Source organism: Salvelinus fontinalis, chromosome 7 (genome assembly GCF_029448725.1).
Source record: "Salvelinus fontinalis isolate EN_2023a chromosome 7, ASM2944872v1, whole genome shotgun sequence".
In the NCBI taxonomy this organism is placed as follows: domain Eukaryota; kingdom Metazoa; phylum Chordata; class Actinopteri; order Salmoniformes; family Salmonidae; genus Salvelinus; species Salvelinus fontinalis.
Genome location: NC_074671.1, coordinates 8,049,337 through 8,068,403, shown reverse-complemented (window position 1 = coordinate 8,068,403; position 19,067 = coordinate 8,049,337). Strand labels below are relative to the sequence as shown.

The window sequence follows — 19,067 nt, the reverse complement described above, 5'->3', positions numbered from 1 at the left end:
TGGGTATGGACCCATCCTCCCAGTCAGGTTCTAGACAGTGGGTATGGATCCATCCTCCCAGTCAGGTTCTAGACAGTGGGTATGGACCCATCCTCCCAGTCAGGTTCTAGACAGTGGGTATGGACCCATCCACCCAGTCAGGTTCTAGACAGTGGGCATGGACCCATCCTCCCAGTCAGACTCTAGACAGTGGGTATGGACCCATCCTCCCAGTCAGGTTCTAGACAGTGGGTATGGACCCATCCACCCAGTCAGACTCTAGACAGTGGGTATGGACCCATCCTCCCAGTCAGGTTCTAGACAGTGGGTAAGGACCCATCCTCCCAGTCAGGTTCTAGACAGTGGGTATGGACCCATCCAACCAGTCAGGTTCTAGACAGTGGGTATGGACCCATCCTCCCAGTCAGACTCTAGACAGTGGGTATGGACCCATCCACCCAGTCAGACTTTAGACAGTGGGTATGGACCCATCCTCCCAGTCAGGTTCTAGACAGTGGGTATGGACCCATCCACCCAGTCAGACTCTAGACAGTGGGTGTGGACCCATCCACCCAGTCAGACTCTAGACAGTGGGCATGGACCCATCCACCCAGTCAGGTTCTAGACAGTGGGTATGCACCCAACCTCCCTGTCAGGTTCTAGACAGTGGGTATGGACCCATCCACCCAGTCAGGTTCTAGACAGTGGGTATGGACCCATCCACCCAGTCAGGTTCTAGACAGTGGGTATGGACCCATCCACCCAGTCAGGTTCTAGACAGTGGGTATGCACCCAACCTCCCAGTCAGGTTCTAGACAGTGGGTATGGACCCATCCTCCCAGTCAGGTTCTAGACAGTGGGTATGGACCCATCCACCCAGTCAGGTTCTAGACAGTGGGCATGGACCCATCCTCCCAGTCAGGTTCTAGACAGTGGGTATGGACCCATCCTCCCAGTCAGACTCTAGACAGTGGGTATGGACCCATCCTCCCAGTCAGACTCTAGGCAGTGGGCATCCTCCCAGTCAGACTCTAGACAGTGGGTATGGACCCATCCTCCCAGTCAGGTTCTAGACAGTGGGTATGGACCCATCCACCCAGTCAGGTTCTAGACAGTGGGTATGGACCCATCCTCCCAGTCAGGCTCTAGACAGTGGGCATGGACCCATCCTCCCAGTCAGACTCTAGACAGTGGGTATGGACCCATCCTCACAGTCAGACTCTAGACAGTGGGTATGGAACCATCCTCCCAGTCAGGTTCTAGACAGTGGGTATGGACCCATCCTCCCAGTCAGACTCTAGACAGTGGGCATGGACCCATCCTCCCAGTCAGGTTCTAGACAGTGGGTATGGATCCATCCTCCCAGTCAGGTTCTAGACAGTGGGTATGGACCCATCCTCCCAGTCAGACTCTAGACAGTGGGTATGGACCCATCCTCCCAGTCAGGTTCTAGACATTGGGTATGGACCCATCCTCCCAGTCAGGTTCTAGACAGTGGGTATGGACCCATCCACCCAGTCAGGTTCTAGACAGTGGGTATGGACCCATCCTCCCAGTCAGGTTCTAGACAGTGGGTATGGACCCATCCACCCAGTCAGACTCTAGGCAGTGGGTATGGACCCATCCTCCCAGTCAGGTTCTAGACAGTGGGTATGGACCCATCCTCCCAGTCAGGTTCTAGACAGTGGGTATGGACCCATCCTCCCAGTCAGGTTCTAGACAGTGGGTATGGACCCATCCTCCCAGTCAGGTTCTAGACAGTGGGTATGGACCCATCCACCCAGTCAGGTTCTAGACATTGGGTATGGACCCATCCTCCCAGTCAGGTTCTAGACAGTGGGTATGGACCCATCCTCCCAGTCAGGTTCTAGACAGTGGGTATGGACCCATCCTCCCAGTCAGGTTCTAGACAGTGGGTATGGATCCATCCTCCCAGTCAGGTTCTAGACAGTGGGAATGGACCCATCCTACCAGTCAGGTTCTAGACAGTGGGTATGGACCCATCCACCCAGTCAGGTTCTAGACAGTGGGCATGGACCCATCCTCCCAGTCAGACTCTAGACAGTGGGTATGGACCCATCCTCCCAGTCAGGTTCTAGACAGTGGGTATGGACCCATCCACCCAGTCAGACTCTAGACAGTGGGTATGGACCCATCCTCCCAGTCAGGTTCTAGACAGTGGGTAAGGACCCATCCTCCCAGTCAGGTTCTAGACAGTGGGTATGGACCCATCCTCCCAGTCAGGTTCTAGACAGTGGGTATGGACCCATCCAACCAGTCAGGTTCTAGACAGTGGGTATGGACCCATCCTCCCAGTCAGACTCTAGACAGTGGGTATGGACCCATCCACCCAGTCAGACTTTAGACAGTGGGTATGGACCCATCCTCCCAGTCAGGTTCTAGACAGTGGGTATGGACCCATCCACCCAGTCAGACTCTAGACAGTGGGTGTGGACCCATCCACCCAGTCAGACTCTAGACAGTGGGCATGGACCCATCCACCCAGTCAGGTTCTAGACAGTGGGTATGCACCCAACCTCCCAGTCAGGTTCTAGACAGTGGGTATGGACCCATCCACCCAGTCAGGTTCTAGACAGTGGGTATGGACCCATCCACCCAGTCAGGTTCTAGACAGTGGGTATGGACCCATCAACCCAGTCAGACTCTAGACAGTGGGTATGCACCCAACCTCCCAGTCAGGTTCTAGACAGTGGGTATGGACCCATCCTCACAGTCAGGCTCTAGACAGTGGGTATGGACCCATCCACCCAGTCAGACTCTAGACAGTGGGTATGGACCCATCCTCCCAGTCAGGTTCTAGACAGTGGGTATGGCCCCATCCTCCCAGTCAGGTTCTAGACAGTGGGTATGGACCCATCCTCCCAGTCAGGTTCTAGACAGTGGGTATGGCCCCATCCTCCCAGTCAGGTTCTAGACAGTGGGCATGGACCCATCCTCCCAGTCAGGTTCTAGACAGTGGGTATGGCCCCATCCTCCCAGTCAGACTCTAGACAGTGGGCATGGACCCATCCTCCCAGTCAGACTCTAGACAGTGGGTATGGACCCATCCTCCCAGTCAGGTTCTAGACAGTGGGTATGGACCCATCCACCCAGCCAGACTCTAGACAGTGGGTATGGACCCATCCTCCCAGTCAGACTCTAGACAGTGGGTATGGACCCATCCTCCCAGTCAGGTTCTAGACAGTGGGTATGGACCCATCCTCCCAGTCAGACTCTAGACAGTGGGTATGGACCCATCCTCCCAGTCAGGTTCTAGACAGTGGGTATGGACCCATCCTCCCAGTCAGACTCTAGACAGTGGGTATGGACCCATCCTCCCAGTCAGACTCTAGACAGTTGGTATGGACCCATCCTCCCAGTCAGACTCTAGACAGTGGGTATGGACCCATCCTCCCAGTCAGGTTCTAGACAGTGGGTATGGACCCATCCTCCCAGTCAGGCTCTAGACAGTGGGTATGGACCCATCCTCCCAGTCAGGCTCTAGACAGTGGGTATGGATCCATCCTCCCAGTCAGACTCTAGACAGTGGGTATGGACCCATCCTCCCAGTCAGGCTTTAGACAGTGGGTATGGACCCATCCACCCAGTCAGGTTCTAGAAAGTGGGTATGGACCCATCCACCCAGTCAGACTCTAGACAGTGGGTATGGACCCATCCTCCCAGTCAGGTTCTAGACAGTGGGTATGGTTCCATCCACCCAGTCAGACTCTAGACAGTGGGTATGGACCCATCCTCCCAGTCAGGTTCTAGACAGTGGGTATGGACCCATCCTCCCAGTCAGGTTCTAGACAGTGGGTATGGTACCATCCACCCAGTCAGACTCTAGACAGTGGGTATGGACCCATCCACCCAGTCAGGCTCTAGACAGTGGGTATGGACCCATCCTCCCAGTCAGGTTCTAGACAGTGGGTATGGCCCCATCCTCCCAGTCAGGTTCTAGACAGTGGGTATGGCCCCATTCTCCCAGTCAGGTTCTAGACAGTGGGTATGGACCCATCCTCCCAGTCAGGTTCTAGACAGTGGGTATGGCCCCATCCTCCCAGTCAGGTTCTAGACAGTGGGTATGGACCCATCCTCCCAGTCAGGTTCTAGACAGTGGGTATGGACCCATCCTCCCAGTCAGGTTCTAGACAGTGGGTATGGACCCATCCTCCCAGTCAGGTTCTAGACAGTGGGTATGGATCCATCCTCCCAGTCAGGTTCTAGACAGTGGGTATGGCCACATCCTCCCAGTCAGGTTCTAGACAGTGGGTATGGCCTCATCCTCCCAGTCAGGTTCTAGACAGTGGGTATGGCCCCATCCTCCCAGTCAGACTCTAGACAGTGGGTCTGGCCCCATCCTCCCAGTCAGGTTCTAGACAGTGGGTATGGACCCATCCTCCCAGTCAGGCTCTAGACCTTGGGTATGGACCCATCCACCCAGTCAGACTCTAGACAGTGGGTATGGACCCATCCTCCCAGTCAGACTCTAGACAGTGGGTATGGACCCATCATCCCAGTCAGGTTCTAGACAGTGGGCATGGACCCATCCTCCCAGTCAGGTTCTAGACAGTGGGTATGGCCTCATCCTCCCAGTCAGGTTCTAGACAGTGGGTATGGCCCCATCCTCCCAGTCAGACTCTAGACAGTGGGTCTGGCCCCATCCTCCCAGTCAGGTTCTAGACAGTGGGTATGGACCCATCCTCCCAGTCAGGCTCTAGACCTTGGGTATGGACCCATCCACCCAGTCAGACTCTAGACAGTGGGTATGGACCCATCCTCCCAGTCAGACTCTAGACAGTGGGTATGGACCCATCCTCCCAGTCAGACTCTAGACAGTGGGTATGGACCCATCCTCCCAGTCAGACTCTAGACAGTGGGTATGGACCCATCCTCCCAGTCAGGTTCTAGACAGTGGGCATGGACCCATCCTCCCAGTCAGGTTCTAGACAGTGGGTATGGACCCATCCTCCCAGTCAGACTCTAGACAGTGGGTATGGACCCATCCTCCCAGTCAGGTTCTAGACAGTGGGTATGACCCCATCCTCCCAGTCAGGTTCTAGACAGTGGGTATGGACCCATCCTCCCAGTCAGGTTCTAGACAGTGGGTATGGCCCCATCCTCCCAGTCAGGTTCTAGACAGTGGGCATGGACCCATCCTCCCAGTCAGGTTCTAGACAGTGGGTATGGCCCCATCCTCCCAGTCAGACTCTAGACAGTGGGTATGGACCCATCCTCCCAGTCAGGTTCTAGACAGTGGGTATGGACCCATCCTCCCAGTCAGACTCTAGACAGTGGGTATGGACCCATCCTCCCAGTCAGACTCTAGACAGTGGGTATGGACCCATCCTCCCAGCCAGACTCTAGACAGTGGGTATGGACCCATCCTCCCAGTCAGGTTCTAGACAGTGGGTATGGACCCATCCTCCCAGTCAGGTTCTAGACAGTGGGTATGGACCCATCCTCCCAGTCAGGTTCTAGACAGTGGGTATGGACCCATCCTCCCAGTCAGGTTCTAGACAGTGGGTATGGACCCATCCTCCCAGTCAGGTTCTAGACAGTGGGTATGGACCCATCCTCCCAGCCAGACTCTAGACAGTGGGTATGGACCCATCCTCCCAGCCAGACTCTAGACAGTGGGCATGGACCCATCCTCCCAGTCAGGTTCTAGACAGTGGGTATGGACCCATCCTCCCAGTCAGGTTCTAGGCAGTGGGTATGGACCCATCCTCCCAGTCAGACTCTAGACAGTGGGTATGGACCCATCCTCCCATTCAGGTTCTAGACAGTGGGTATGGCCCCATCCTCCCAGTCAGGTTCTAGACAGTGGGTATGGACCCATCCTCCCAGTCAGGTTCTAGACAGTGGGTATGGACCCATCCACCCAGTCAGGTTCTAGACAGTGGGTATGGGTCCATCCTCCCAGTCAGGCTCTAGACAGTGGGTATGGACCCATCCACCCAGTCAGGCTCTAGACAGTGGGTATGGACCCATCCACCCAGTCAGGTTCTAGACAGTGGGTATGGACCCATCCTCCCAGTCAGGTTCTAGACAGTGGGTATGGACCCATCCTCCCAGTCAGGCTCTAGACAGTGGGTATGGACCCATCCACCCAGTCAGGCCCTAGGCAGTGGGTATGGACCCATCCTCCCAGTCATGTTCTAGACAGTGGGTATGGACCCATCCTCCCAGTCAGGCTCTAGACAGTGGGTATGGACCCATCCTCCCAGTCAGACTCTAGACAGTGGGTATGGATCCATCCTCCCAGTCAGACTCTAGACAGTGGGTATGGACCCATCCACCCAGTCAGGTTCTAGACAGTGGGTATGGACCCATCCTCCCAGTCAGACTCTAGACAGTGGGTATGGACCCATCCTCCCAGTCAGGTTCTAGACAGTGGGTATGGCCCCATCCTCCCAGTCAGGTTCTAGACAGTGGGTATGGACCCATCCTCCCAGTCAGGTTCTAGACAGTGGGTATGGACCCATCCACCCAGTCAGGTTCTAGACAGTGGGTATGGACCCATCCTCCCAGTCAGACTCTAGACAGTTGGTATGGACCCATCCTCCCAGTCAGGTTCTAGACAGTGGGTATGGCCCCATCCTCCCAGTCAGGTTCTAGACAGTGGGTATGGACCCATCCTCCCAGTCAGGTTCTAGACAGTGGGATTATGGACCCATCCACCCAGTCAGGTTCTTGACAGTGGGTATGGATCCATCCTCCCAGTCAGGCTCTAGACAGTGGGTATGGACCCATCCACCCAGTCAGGCTCTAGACAGTGGGTATGGACCCATCCTCCCAGTCAGACTCTAGACAGTGGGTATGGACCCATCCTCCCAGTCAGGTTCTAGACAGTGGGTATGGACCCATCCTCCCAGTCATGTTCTAGACAGTGGGTATGGACCCATCCTCCCAGTCAGGCTCTAGACAGTGGGTATGGACCCATCCACCCAGTCAGGCCCTAGGCAGTGGTTATGGACCCATCCTCCCAGTCAGACTCTAGACAGTGGGTATGGACCCATCCACCCAGTCAGGTTCTAGACAGTGGGTATGGACCCATCCACCCAGTCAGGTTCTAGACAGTGGGAATGGACCCATCCACCCAGTCAGACTCTAGACAGTGGGCATGGACCCATCCTCCCAGTCAGACTCTAGACAGTGGGTATGGACCCATCCTCCCAGTCAGGTTCTAGACAGTGGGTATGGACCCATCCTCCCAGTCAGACTCTAGACAGTGGGTATGGACCCATCCTCCCAGTCAGGTTCTAGACAGTGGGTATGGCCCCATCCTCCCAGTCAGGTTCTAGACAGTGGGTATGGACCCATCCTCCCAGTCAGACTCTAGACAGTGGGTATGGACCCATCCACCCAGTCAGGTTCTAGACAGTGGGTATGGATCCATCCTCCCAGTCAGGCTCTAGACAGTGGGTATGGACCCATCCACCCAGTCAGGCTCTAGACAGTGGGTATGGACCCATCCTCCCAGTCAGACTCTAGACAGTGGGTATGGACCCATCCTCCCAGTCAGGTTCTAGACAGTGGGTATGGACCCATCCTCCCAGTCATGTTCTAGACAGTGGGTATGGACCCATCCTCCCAGTCAGGCTCTAGACAGTGGGTATGGACCCATCCACCCAGTCAGGCCCTAGGCAGTGGTTATGGACCCATCCTCCCAGTCAGACTCTAGACAGTGGGTATGGACCCATCCACCCAGTCAGGTTCTAGACAGTGGGTATGGACCCATCCACCCAGTCAGGTTCTAGACAGTGGGTATGGACCCATCCACCCAGTCAGACTCTAGACAGTGGGTATGGACCCATCCACCCAGTCAGGTTCTATACAGTGGGTATGGAACCATCCTCCCAGTCAGGTTCTAGGCAGTGGGTATGGACCCATCCTCCCGGTCAGACTCTAGACAGTGGGTATGGACCCATCCTCCCAGTCAGACTCTAGACAGTGGGTATGGACCCATCCTCCCAGTCAGGTTCTAGACAGTGGGCATGGACCCATCCTCCCAGTCAGGTTCTAGACAGTGGGTATGGACCCATCCACCCAGTCAGGTTCTAGACAGTGGGTATGGACCCATCCTCCCAGTCAGGTTCTAGACAGTGGGTATGGACCCATCCTCACAGTCAGGCTCTAGACAGTGGGTATGGACCCATCCACCCAGTCAGACTCTAGACAGTGGGTATGGACCCATCCTCCCAGTCAGGTTCTAGACAGTGGGTATGGCCCCATCCTCCCAGTCAGGTTCTAGACAGTGGGTATGGACCCATCCTCCCAGTCAGGTTCTAGACAGTGGGTATGGCCCCATCCTCCCAGTCAGGTTCTAGACAGTGGGCATGGACCCATCCTCCCAGTCAGGTTCTAGACAGTGGGTATGGCCCCATCCTCCCAGTCAGACTCTAGACAGTGGGCATGGACCCATCCTCCCAGTCAGACTCTAGACAGTGGGTATGGACCCATCCTCCCAGTCAGGTTCTAGACAGTGGGTATGGACCCATCCACCCAGCCAGACTCTAGACAGTGGGTATGGACCCATCCTCCCAGTCAGACTCTAGACAGTGGGTATGGACCCATCCTCCCAGTCAGGTTCTAGACAGTGGGTATGGACCCATCCTCCCAGTCAGACTCTAGACAGTGGGTATGGACCCATCCTCCCAGTCAGGTTCTAGACAGTGGGTATGGACCCATCCTCCCAGTCAGACTCTAGACAGTGGGTATGGACCCATCCTCCCAGTCAGACTCTAGACAGTTGGTATGGACCCATCCTCCCAGTCAGACTCTAGACAGTGGGTATGGACCCATCCTCCCAGTCAGGTTCTAGACAGTGGGTATGGACCCATCCTCCCAGTCAGGCTCTAGACAGTGGGTATGGACCCATCCTCCCAGTCAGGCTCTAGACAGTGGGTATGGATCCATCCTCCCAGTCAGACTCTAGACAGTGGGTATGGACCCATCCTCCCAGTCAGGCTTTAGACAGTGGGTATGGACCCATCCACCCAGTCAGGTTCTAGAAAGTGGGTATGGACCCATCCACCCAGTCAGACTCTAGACAGTGGGTATGGACCCATCCTCCCAGTCAGGTTCTAGACAGTGGGTATGGTTCCATCCACCCAGTCAGACTCTAGACAGTGGGTATGGACCCATCCTCCCAGTCAGGTTCTAGACAGTGGGTATGGACCCATCCTCCCAGTCAGGTTCTAGACAGTGGGTATGGTACCATCCACCCAGTCAGACTCTAGACAGTGGGTATGGACCCATCCACCCAGTCAGGCTCTAGACAGTGGGTATGGACCCATCCTCCCAGTCAGGTTCTAGACAGTGGGTATGGCCCCATCCTCCCAGTCAGGTTCTAGACAGTGGGTATGGCCCCATTCTCCCAGTCAGGTTCTAGACAGTGGGTATGGACCCATCCTCCCAGTCAGGTTCTAGACAGTGGGTATGGCCCCATCCTCCCAGTCAGGTTCTAGACAGTGGGTATGGACCCATCCTCCCAGTCAGGTTCTAGACAGTGGGTATGGACCCATCCTCCCAGTCAGGTTCTAGACAGTGGGTATGGACCCATCCTCCCAGTCAGGTTCTAGACAGTGGGTATGGATCCATCCTCCCAGTCAGGTTCTAGACAGTGGGTATGGCCACATCCTCCCAGTCAGGTTCTAGACAGTGGGTATGGCCTCATCCTCCCAGTCAGGTTCTAGACAGTGGGTATGGCCCCATCCTCCCAGTCAGACTCTAGACAGTGGGTCTGGCCCCATCCTCCCAGTCAGGTTCTAGACAGTGGGTATGGACCCATCCTCCCAGTCAGGCTCTAGACCTTGGGTATGGACCCATCCACCCAGTCAGACTCTAGACAGTGGGTATGGACCCATCCTCCCAGTCAGACTCTAGACAGTGGGTATGGACCCATCATCCCAGTCAGGTTCTAGACAGTGGGCATGGACCCATCCTCCCAGTCAGGTTCTAGACAGTGGGTATGGCCTCATCCTCCCAGTCAGGTTCTAGACAGTGGGTATGGCCCCATCCTCCCAGTCAGACTCTAGACAGTGGGTCTGGCCCCATCCTCCCAGTCAGGTTCTAGACAGTGGGTATGGACCCATCCTCCCAGTCAGGCTCTAGACCTTGGGTATGGACCCATCCACCCAGTCAGACTCTAGACAGTGGGTATGGACCCATCCTCCCAGTCAGACTCTAGACAGTGGGTATGGACCCATCCTCCCAGTCAGACTCTAGACAGTGGGTATGGACCCATCCTCCCAGTCAGACTCTAGACAGTGGGTATGGACCCATCCTCCCAGTCAGGTTCTAGACAGTGGGCATGGACCCATCCTCCCAGTCAGGTTCTAGACAGTGGGTATGGACCCATCCTCCCAGTCAGACTCTAGACAGTGGGTATGGACCCATCCTCCCAGTCAGGTTCTAGACAGTGGGTATGACCCCATCCTCCCAGTCAGGTTCTAGACAGTGGGTATGGACCCATCCTCCCAGTCAGGTTCTAGACAGTGGGTATGGCCCCATCCTCCCAGTCAGGTTCTAGACAGTGGGCATGGACCCATCCTCCCAGTCAGGTTCTAGACAGTGGGTATGGCCCCATCCTCCCAGTCAGACTCTAGACAGTGGGTATGGACCCATCCTCCCAGTCAGGTTCTAGACAGTGGGTATGGACCCATCCTCCCAGTCAGACTCTAGACAGTGGGTATGGACCCATCCTCCCAGTCAGACTCTAGACAGTGGGTATGGACCCATCCTCCCAGCCAGACTCTAGACAGTGGGTATGGACCCATCCTCCCAGTCAGGTTCTAGACAGTGGGTATGGACCCATCCTCCCAGTCAGGTTCTAGACAGTGGGTATGGACCCATCCTCCCAGTCAGGTTCTAGACAGTGGGTATGGACCCATCCTCCCAGTCAGGTTCTAGACAGTGGGTATGGACCCATCCTCCCAGTCAGGTTCTAGACAGTGGGTATGGACCCATCCTCCCAGCCAGACTCTAGACAGTGGGTATGGACCCATCCTCCCAGCCAGACTCTAGACAGTGGGCATGGACCCATCCTCCCAGTCAGGTTCTAGACAGTGGGTATGGACCCATCCTCCCAGTCAGGTTCTAGGCAGTGGGTATGGACCCATCCTCCCAGTCAGACTCTAGACAGTGGGTATGGACCCATCCTCCCATTCAGGTTCTAGACAGTGGGTATGGCCCCATCCTCCCAGTCAGGTTCTAGACAGTGGGTATGGACCCATCCTCCCAGTCAGGTTCTAGACAGTGGGTATGGACCCATCCACCCAGTCAGGTTCTAGACAGTGGGTATGGGTCCATCCTCCCAGTCAGGCTCTAGACAGTGGGTATGGACCCATCCACCCAGTCAGGCTCTAGACAGTGGGTATGGACCCATCCACCCAGTCAGGTTCTAGACAGTGGGTATGGACCCATCCTCCCAGTCAGGTTCTAGACAGTGGGTATGGACCCATCCTCCCAGTCAGGCTCTAGACAGTGGGTATGGACCCATCCACCCAGTCAGGCCCTAGGCAGTGGGTATGGACCCATCCTCCCAGTCATGTTCTAGACAGTGGGTATGGACCCATCCTCCCAGTCAGGCTCTAGACAGTGGGTATGGACCCATCCTCCCAGTCAGACTCTAGACAGTGGGTATGGATCCATCCTCCCAGTCAGACTCTAGACAGTGGGTATGGACCCATCCACCCAGTCAGGTTCTAGACAGTGGGTATGGACCCATCCTCCCAGTCAGACTCTAGACAGTGGGTATGGACCCATCCTCCCAGTCAGGTTCTAGACAGTGGGTATGGCCCCATCCTCCCAGTCAGGTTCTAGACAGTGGGTATGGACCCATCCTCCCAGTCAGGTTCTAGACAGTGGGTATGGACCCATCCACCCAGTCAGGTTCTAGACAGTGGGTATGGACCCATCCTCCCAGTCAGACTCTAGACAGTTGGTATGGACCCATCCTCCCAGTCAGGTTCTAGACAGTGGGTATGGCCCCATCCTCCCAGTCAGGTTCTAGACAGTGGGTATGGACCCATCCTCCCAGTCAGGTTCTAGACAGTGGGATTATGGACCCATCCACCCAGTCAGGTTCTTGACAGTGGGTATGGATCCATCCTCCCAGTCAGGCTCTAGACAGTGGGTATGGACCCATCCACCCAGTCAGGCTCTAGACAGTGGGTATGGACCCATCCTCCCAGTCAGACTCTAGACAGTGGGTATGGACCCATCCTCCCAGTCAGGTTCTAGACAGTGGGTATGGACCCATCCTCCCAGTCATGTTCTAGACAGTGGGTATGGACCCATCCTCCCAGTCAGGCTCTAGACAGTGGGTATGGACCCATCCACCCAGTCAGGCCCTAGGCAGTGGTTATGGACCCATCCTCCCAGTCAGACTCTAGACAGTGGGTATGGACCCATCCACCCAGTCAGGTTCTAGACAGTGGGTATGGACCCATCCACCCAGTCAGGTTCTAGACAGTGGGAATGGACCCATCCACCCAGTCAGACTCTAGACAGTGGGCATGGACCCATCCTCCCAGTCAGACTCTAGACAGTGGGTATGGACCCATCCTCCCAGTCAGGTTCTAGACAGTGGGTATGGACCCATCCTCCCAGTCAGACTCTAGACAGTGGGTATGGACCCATCCTCCCAGTCAGGTTCTAGACAGTGGGTATGGCCCCATCCTCCCAGTCAGGTTCTAGACAGTGGGTATGGACCCATCCTCCCAGTCAGACTCTAGACAGTGGGTATGGACCCATCCACCCAGTCAGGTTCTAGACAGTGGGTATGGATCCATCCTCCCAGTCAGGCTCTAGACAGTGGGTATGGACCCATCCACCCAGTCAGGCTCTAGACAGTGGGTATGGACCCATCCTCCCAGTCAGACTCTAGACAGTGGGTATGGACCCATCCTCCCAGTCAGGTTCTAGACAGTGGGTATGGACCCATCCTCCCAGTCATGTTCTAGACAGTGGGTATGGACCCATCCTCCCAGTCAGGCTCTAGACAGTGGGTATGGACCCATCCACCCAGTCAGGCCCTAGGCAGTGGTTATGGACCCATCCTCCCAGTCAGACTCTAGACAGTGGGTATGGACCCATCCACCCAGTCAGGTTCTAGACAGTGGGTATGGACCCATCCACCCAGTCAGGTTCTAGACAGTGGGTATGGACCCATCCACCCAGTCAGACTCTAGACAGTGGGTATGGACCCATCCACCCAGTCAGGTTCTATACAGTGGGTATGGAACCATCCTCCCAGTCAGGTTCTAGGCAGTGGGTATGGACCCATCCTCCCGGTCAGACTCTAGACAGTGGGTATGGACCCATCCTCCCGGTCAGACTCTAGACAGTGGGTATGGACCCATCCTCCCAGTCAGGTTCTAGACAGTGGGTATGGACCCATCCTCCCAGTCAGGTTCTAGACAGTGGGTATGGACCCATCCTCCCAGTCAGGTTCTAGACAGTGGGTATGGACCCATCCTCCCAGTCAGGTTCTAGACAGTGGGTTTGGATAAATCCTCCCAGTCAGACTCTAGACAGTGGGCATGGACCCATCCTCCCAGTCAGACTCTAGACAGTGGGTATGGACCCATCCTCCCAGTCAGGTTCTAGACAGTGGGTATGGACCCATCCTCCCAGTCAGGTTCTAGACAGTGGGTATGGACCCATCCTCCCAGTCAGGTTCTAGACAGTGGGTATGGACCCATCCTCCCAGTCAGGTTCTAGACAGTGGGTATGGACCCATCCTCCCAGTCAGACTCTAGACAGTGGGTATGGACCCATCCTCCCAGTCAGGTTCTAGACAGTGGGTATGGACCCATCCACCCAGTCAGGTTCTAGACAGTGGGTATGGACCCATCCTCCCAGTCAGACTCTAGACAGTGGGTATGGACCCATCCACCCAGTCAGGTTCTAGACAGTGGGTATGGACCCATCCTCCCAGTCAGGTTCTAGACAGTGGGTATGGACCCATCCTCCCAGTCAGGTTCTAGACAGTGGGTATGGACCCATCCTCCCAGTCAGACTCTAGACAGTGGGTATGGACCCATCCTCCCAGTCAGGCTCTAGACAGTGGGTATGGACCCATCCTCCCAGTCAGGTTCTAGACAGTGGGTATGGACCCATCCTCCCAGTCAGGCTCTAGACAGTGGGTTTGGACCCATCCACCCAGTCAGGCTCTAGACAGTGGGTATGGACCCATCCTCCCAGTCAGGTTCTAGACAGTGGGTATGGACCCATCCACCCAGTCAGACTCTAGACAGTGGGTATGGACCCATCCTCCCAGTCAGGTTCTAGACAGTGGGTATAGACCCATCCTCCCAGCCAGACTCTAGACAGTGGGTATAGACCCATCCTCCCAGTCAGACTCTAGACAGTGGGTATAGACCCATCCTCCCAGCCAGACTCTAGACAGTGGGTATGGACCCATCCACCCAGTCAGACTCTAGACAGTGGGTATGGACCCATCCTCCCAGTCAGGTTCTAGACAGTGGGTATGGACCCATCCACCCAGTCAGGTTCTAGACAGTGGGTATGGACCCATCCTCCCAGTCAGGTTCTAGACAGTGGGTATGGACCCATCCTCCCAGCATAGCAGAGTCTGAGGAAGCATTTAGTGCATATAAAGATTTACCGCTCTTGATTTGTTATTTAGGCCAATAGCCAATCCATTCATCACTCTGCCACACGATAATGAGTCCACAAGAAGTCATCAAACATTTGAATGTTGAACGCCTTACAACTGAGAAGCTTTTTCCCATAAACATGTCCTAACAATAGCAAACCCCTTGCTCGACCTCAACACATTTCACCAACCCAGAATACGTCGAACTACTCTGAAATAAAAGCAGACATAAAATCGGACATGATTTGCATCAGCTATCTACAATCCTTTTTGTTTATTTTGACATGACATAGTGAATGTTTCTCCACCCTGCCTTCCCTTCATGTTGGATGTCTCTGTATTTTCTGTATCTTATTATGGTCGTTGAATATTCTTTGACTTTGTCCATTCTTGTTGTCTGGAGTTGACATCATAGCAATACAATGCAACAAGTCAAATCAAAGTGTATGTATCACGTGCCCCGAATACAACAGACCTTACAGTGAAATGCTTACTTACAGGCTCTAACCAACAGTGCAAAAAAGGTATTAGGTGAACAACAGGTAAGTAAAGAAATAAAACAACAGTAAAAAACAGTAGCAAGACAGTAGCGAGGCTTTAAAAGTAGCGAGGCTACATACAGACACAGGGGTGAAGGAGAGGACCAAAGTGCAGCGCGGCTAGTGTTCAACATGTTTAATACAAGAACAAGTGAAACACTACAAACAACATACAAAATAACAAATGTGCAAAACCGATACAGACCTATCTGGTGCAGAACACAAACACAGAGACAGGTAACAAACACCCACAAAATCACAACACAAAACAAGCCTCCTATATATGAGTCTCAATCAGAGACAACGAGTACCATCTGCCTCTGATTGAGAACCCACACTAGGCTGACATAGATACAGACAAACTAGACACACAACATAGAATTCCCACCCAGCTCACGTCCTGACCAACTAAACACATACAAAACAACAGAAAACAGGTCAGGAACGTGACAGAACCCCCCCTCAAGGTGCGAACTCCGGGCGCACCCCTAAAACTCAAGGGGAGGGTCTGGGTGGGCATCTGTCCGCGGTGGCGTCTCCGGCGGTGGACGAGGGCACCACTCCACCATTGTCTTTGTCCACCTCCTTAGCGTCCCTTGAGTGGCGACCCTCGTCCCCGACCATGGTCCAGGAACCTTCACCAACTCCCCTCTACAATAGAGGAGACAACTCAGGACAGAGAGGTAGTTCAGGACAAAGAGGTAGCTCAGGACAGAGAGGTAGCCCAGGACAGAGAGGTAGCTCAGGACAGAGGGACAACTCCGGACTAGTGGCAGCTCCGGACTGAGTGGCAGCTCCGGACTGAGTGGCAGCTCCGGACTGAGTGGCAGCTCATGACTGGAGGGCAGCTCATGACTGAAGGGCAGCTCATGACTGAAGGGCAGCTCATGACTGGAGGGCAGCTCATGACTGGAGGGCAGCTCATGACAGGAGGGCAGCTCATGACTGGAGGGCAGCTCATGACTGGAGGGCAGCTCATGACTGGAGGGCAGCTCATGACTGTAGGGCAGCTCTTGCAGCTCCTGACTGGCTGGCGTCTCTGGCAGCTCCTGACTGGCTGGCGTCTCTGGCAGCTCCTGACTGGCTGGCGTCTCTGGCAGCTCCTGACTGGCTGGCGTCTCTGGCAGCTCCTGACTGGCTGGCGTCTCTGGCAGCTCCTGACTGGCTGGCGTCTCTGGCAGCTCCTGACTGGCTGGCGGCTCTGGCAGCTCCTGACTGGCTGGCGGCTCTGGCAGCTCCTGACTGACGGACGGCTCTAATGGCTCGGGACAGACGGGCGGCTCTAATGGCTCGTGGCAGACGGACGACTCAGATGGCGCTGGGCAGACGGACGCTTCAGAGGGCGCTAGGCAGACAGATGGCTCAGACGGCGCTGGGCAGACGGATGGCTCAGATGGCGCTGGGCAGACGGATGGCTCAGATGGCGCTGGGCAGACGGATGGCTCAGATGGCGCTGGGCAGACGGATGGCTCAGACGGCGCTGGGCAGACGGACGGCTCAGACGGCGCTGGGCAGATGGACGGCTCAGACGGCGCTGGGCAGAAGGACGGCTCAGACGGCGCTGGGCAGACGGACGGCTCAGACGGCGCTGGGCAGACGGACGGCTCAGACGGCGCTGGGCAGACGGACGGCTCAGACGGCGCTGGGCAGACGGACAGTTCAGACGGCGTTGGGCAGACGGGCAGTTCAGGCACCGCTGGGCAGACGGCAGACTCTGGCCGGCTGAGACGCACTATAGGCCTGATGCGTGGTGCCGGAACTGGAGGTACCGGGCTGAGGGCACGCACCTCAGGGCGAGTGCGGGGAGGAGGAACAGTGCTCTGGAGATGCACTGGAAGCCTGGTGCGTGTTGTAGGCACTAGTGGTACTGGGCTTGGGCGGGAAGGTGGCGCCAGATATACCGGACCGTTAAGGAGGACACGCGCTCTTGAGCACCGAGCCTCTCCAACCTTACCAGGTTGAATGGTCCCCGTAGCCCTGCCAGTGCGACGAGGTGGAACAACCCGCACTGGGCTATGCAGGCGAACCGGGGACACCACCTGTAAGGCTGGTGCCATGTAAGCCGGCCCGAGGAGACGTACTGGAGGCCAGATACGTTGTGCCGGCTTCATGACATCCAGCTCGATGCCCAACCTAGCCCTCCCAGTGCGGCAAGGTGGAATAGCCCGCACTGGGCTAAGCACGCGTACTGGGGACACCGTGCGCTTTACCGCATAACACGGTGTCTGACCAGTACGACGCCCTCTCACTCCACGGTAAGCCCGGGGAGTTGGCTCAGGTATCCAACCCGGCTTCGCCACACTCCCCTTTAGTCTCCCCCAATAAATTTTTGGGTGAGCCTCTCGGGTTTCCAGCCACTCTGCCTTGCAAGCGCCTCATAATGCCGCCTCTCCGCTTTTGATGCCTCCAGCTCCGCTTTGGGATGGCGACACTCCTCTGGCTCTGCCCAGGGTCCTTCTCCGTCCAGATTCTCCTCCCATGTCCATTCCTCCTTGTACTGCTGCTGCTGTTGCTGCTGCCCGTTGCCACGCTGCTTGGTCCGGGTTTGTTACCTTTCTCTGTGTTTGTGTTCTGCACCAGATAGGTCTGTATCGGTTTTGCACATTTGTTATTTTGTAGGTTGTTTGTAGTGTTTCACTTGTGTTTGTATTAAACATGTTTAACACTAGCCACGATGCATTTTGGTCCTCTCCTTCACCCCTGGAAGAAAACCTTTACAGTACATGTAGATATGGTTAAAGTGACTATGCATATATGATGAACAGAGAGTAGCAGTAGCGTAAAAGAAGGGTTGGCGGGTGGTGGGACACAATGCAGATAGCCCAGTTAGCCAATGTGCGGGAGCACTGGTTGGTCGGCCTAATTGAGGTAGTATGTACACGAATGTATAGTTAAAATGACTATGCATATATGAAAAACAGAGAGTAGCAGCAGATGCATTCTGACAATAAATCGATGAAGACGTTCACACCGTCTTTGATCTGAATCAAACAGACAGCTGATGGATTTCACGTCTGATTCCATCACGATGCTTGATGTTTGACCAATTAGCATCAAATCCACTTCAGATATTGAGATCATAGTTTCACTTCAGATGAACATACCGATAGGAGGATATTTCCTTTTTGGAGACTCAGATTAAATCCTTACTATAACATGGAGTTCGTCATGTCCTTGTTATTCTCCTATGTATTTTCAATAAACTTCTTAGCCAGTTTCCTAGACACAGATAAAGCTTTCTTCTGGACAAATAAGCATGCTCAATGGACAATCTCAATTGAAATTGATGTTTAGTCCAGGACTAGGCTTGTTCTGTGTCTGGGTAACTGGTTCCTGCTGTCTTTGTCTGGGTAACTGGTTCCTGGTGTCTGGGTAACTGGTTCCTGGTGTCTGGGTAACTGGTTCCTGGTCTCTGGGTAACTGGTTCCTGGTGTCTCTGGGTAACTGGTTCCTGGTGTCTGGGTAACTGGTTCCTGGTCTCTGGGTAACTGGTTCCTGGTGTCTCTGGGTAACCGGTTCCTGGTGTCTGTGACTGGGTAACTGGTTCCTGGTGTCTGGGTAACTGGTTCCTGGTCTCTGGGTAACTGGTTCCTGGTGTCTGTGACTGGGTAGCTGGTTCCTGGTGTCTCTGGGTAACTGGTTCCTGGTGTCTCTGGGTAACTGGTTCCTGGTGTCTGTGACTGGGTAACTGGTTCCTGGTGTCTCTGGGTAACTGGTTCCTGGTGTCTGGGTAACTGGTTCCTGGTGTCTGTGACTGGGTAACTGGTTCCTGGTGTCTCTGGGTAACTGGTTCCTGGTGTCTGTGACTGGGTAACTGGTTCCTGGTGACTGGGTAACTGGTTCCTGGTGTCTGTAACTGGGTAACTGGTTCCTGGTGTCTGTGACTGGGTAACTGGTTCCTGGTGTCTGGGTAACTGGTT

General features: G+C 55.0%; 1 protein-coding gene across 1 annotated transcript in view; it reads left to right on the top strand.

Annotated features, from left to right (window-relative positions):
- Positions 1 to 19,067, top strand: part of LOC129858884 (collagen alpha-1(XI) chain-like) — a 269,909-nt gene that overhangs the window by 162,179 nt on the left and 88,663 nt on the right.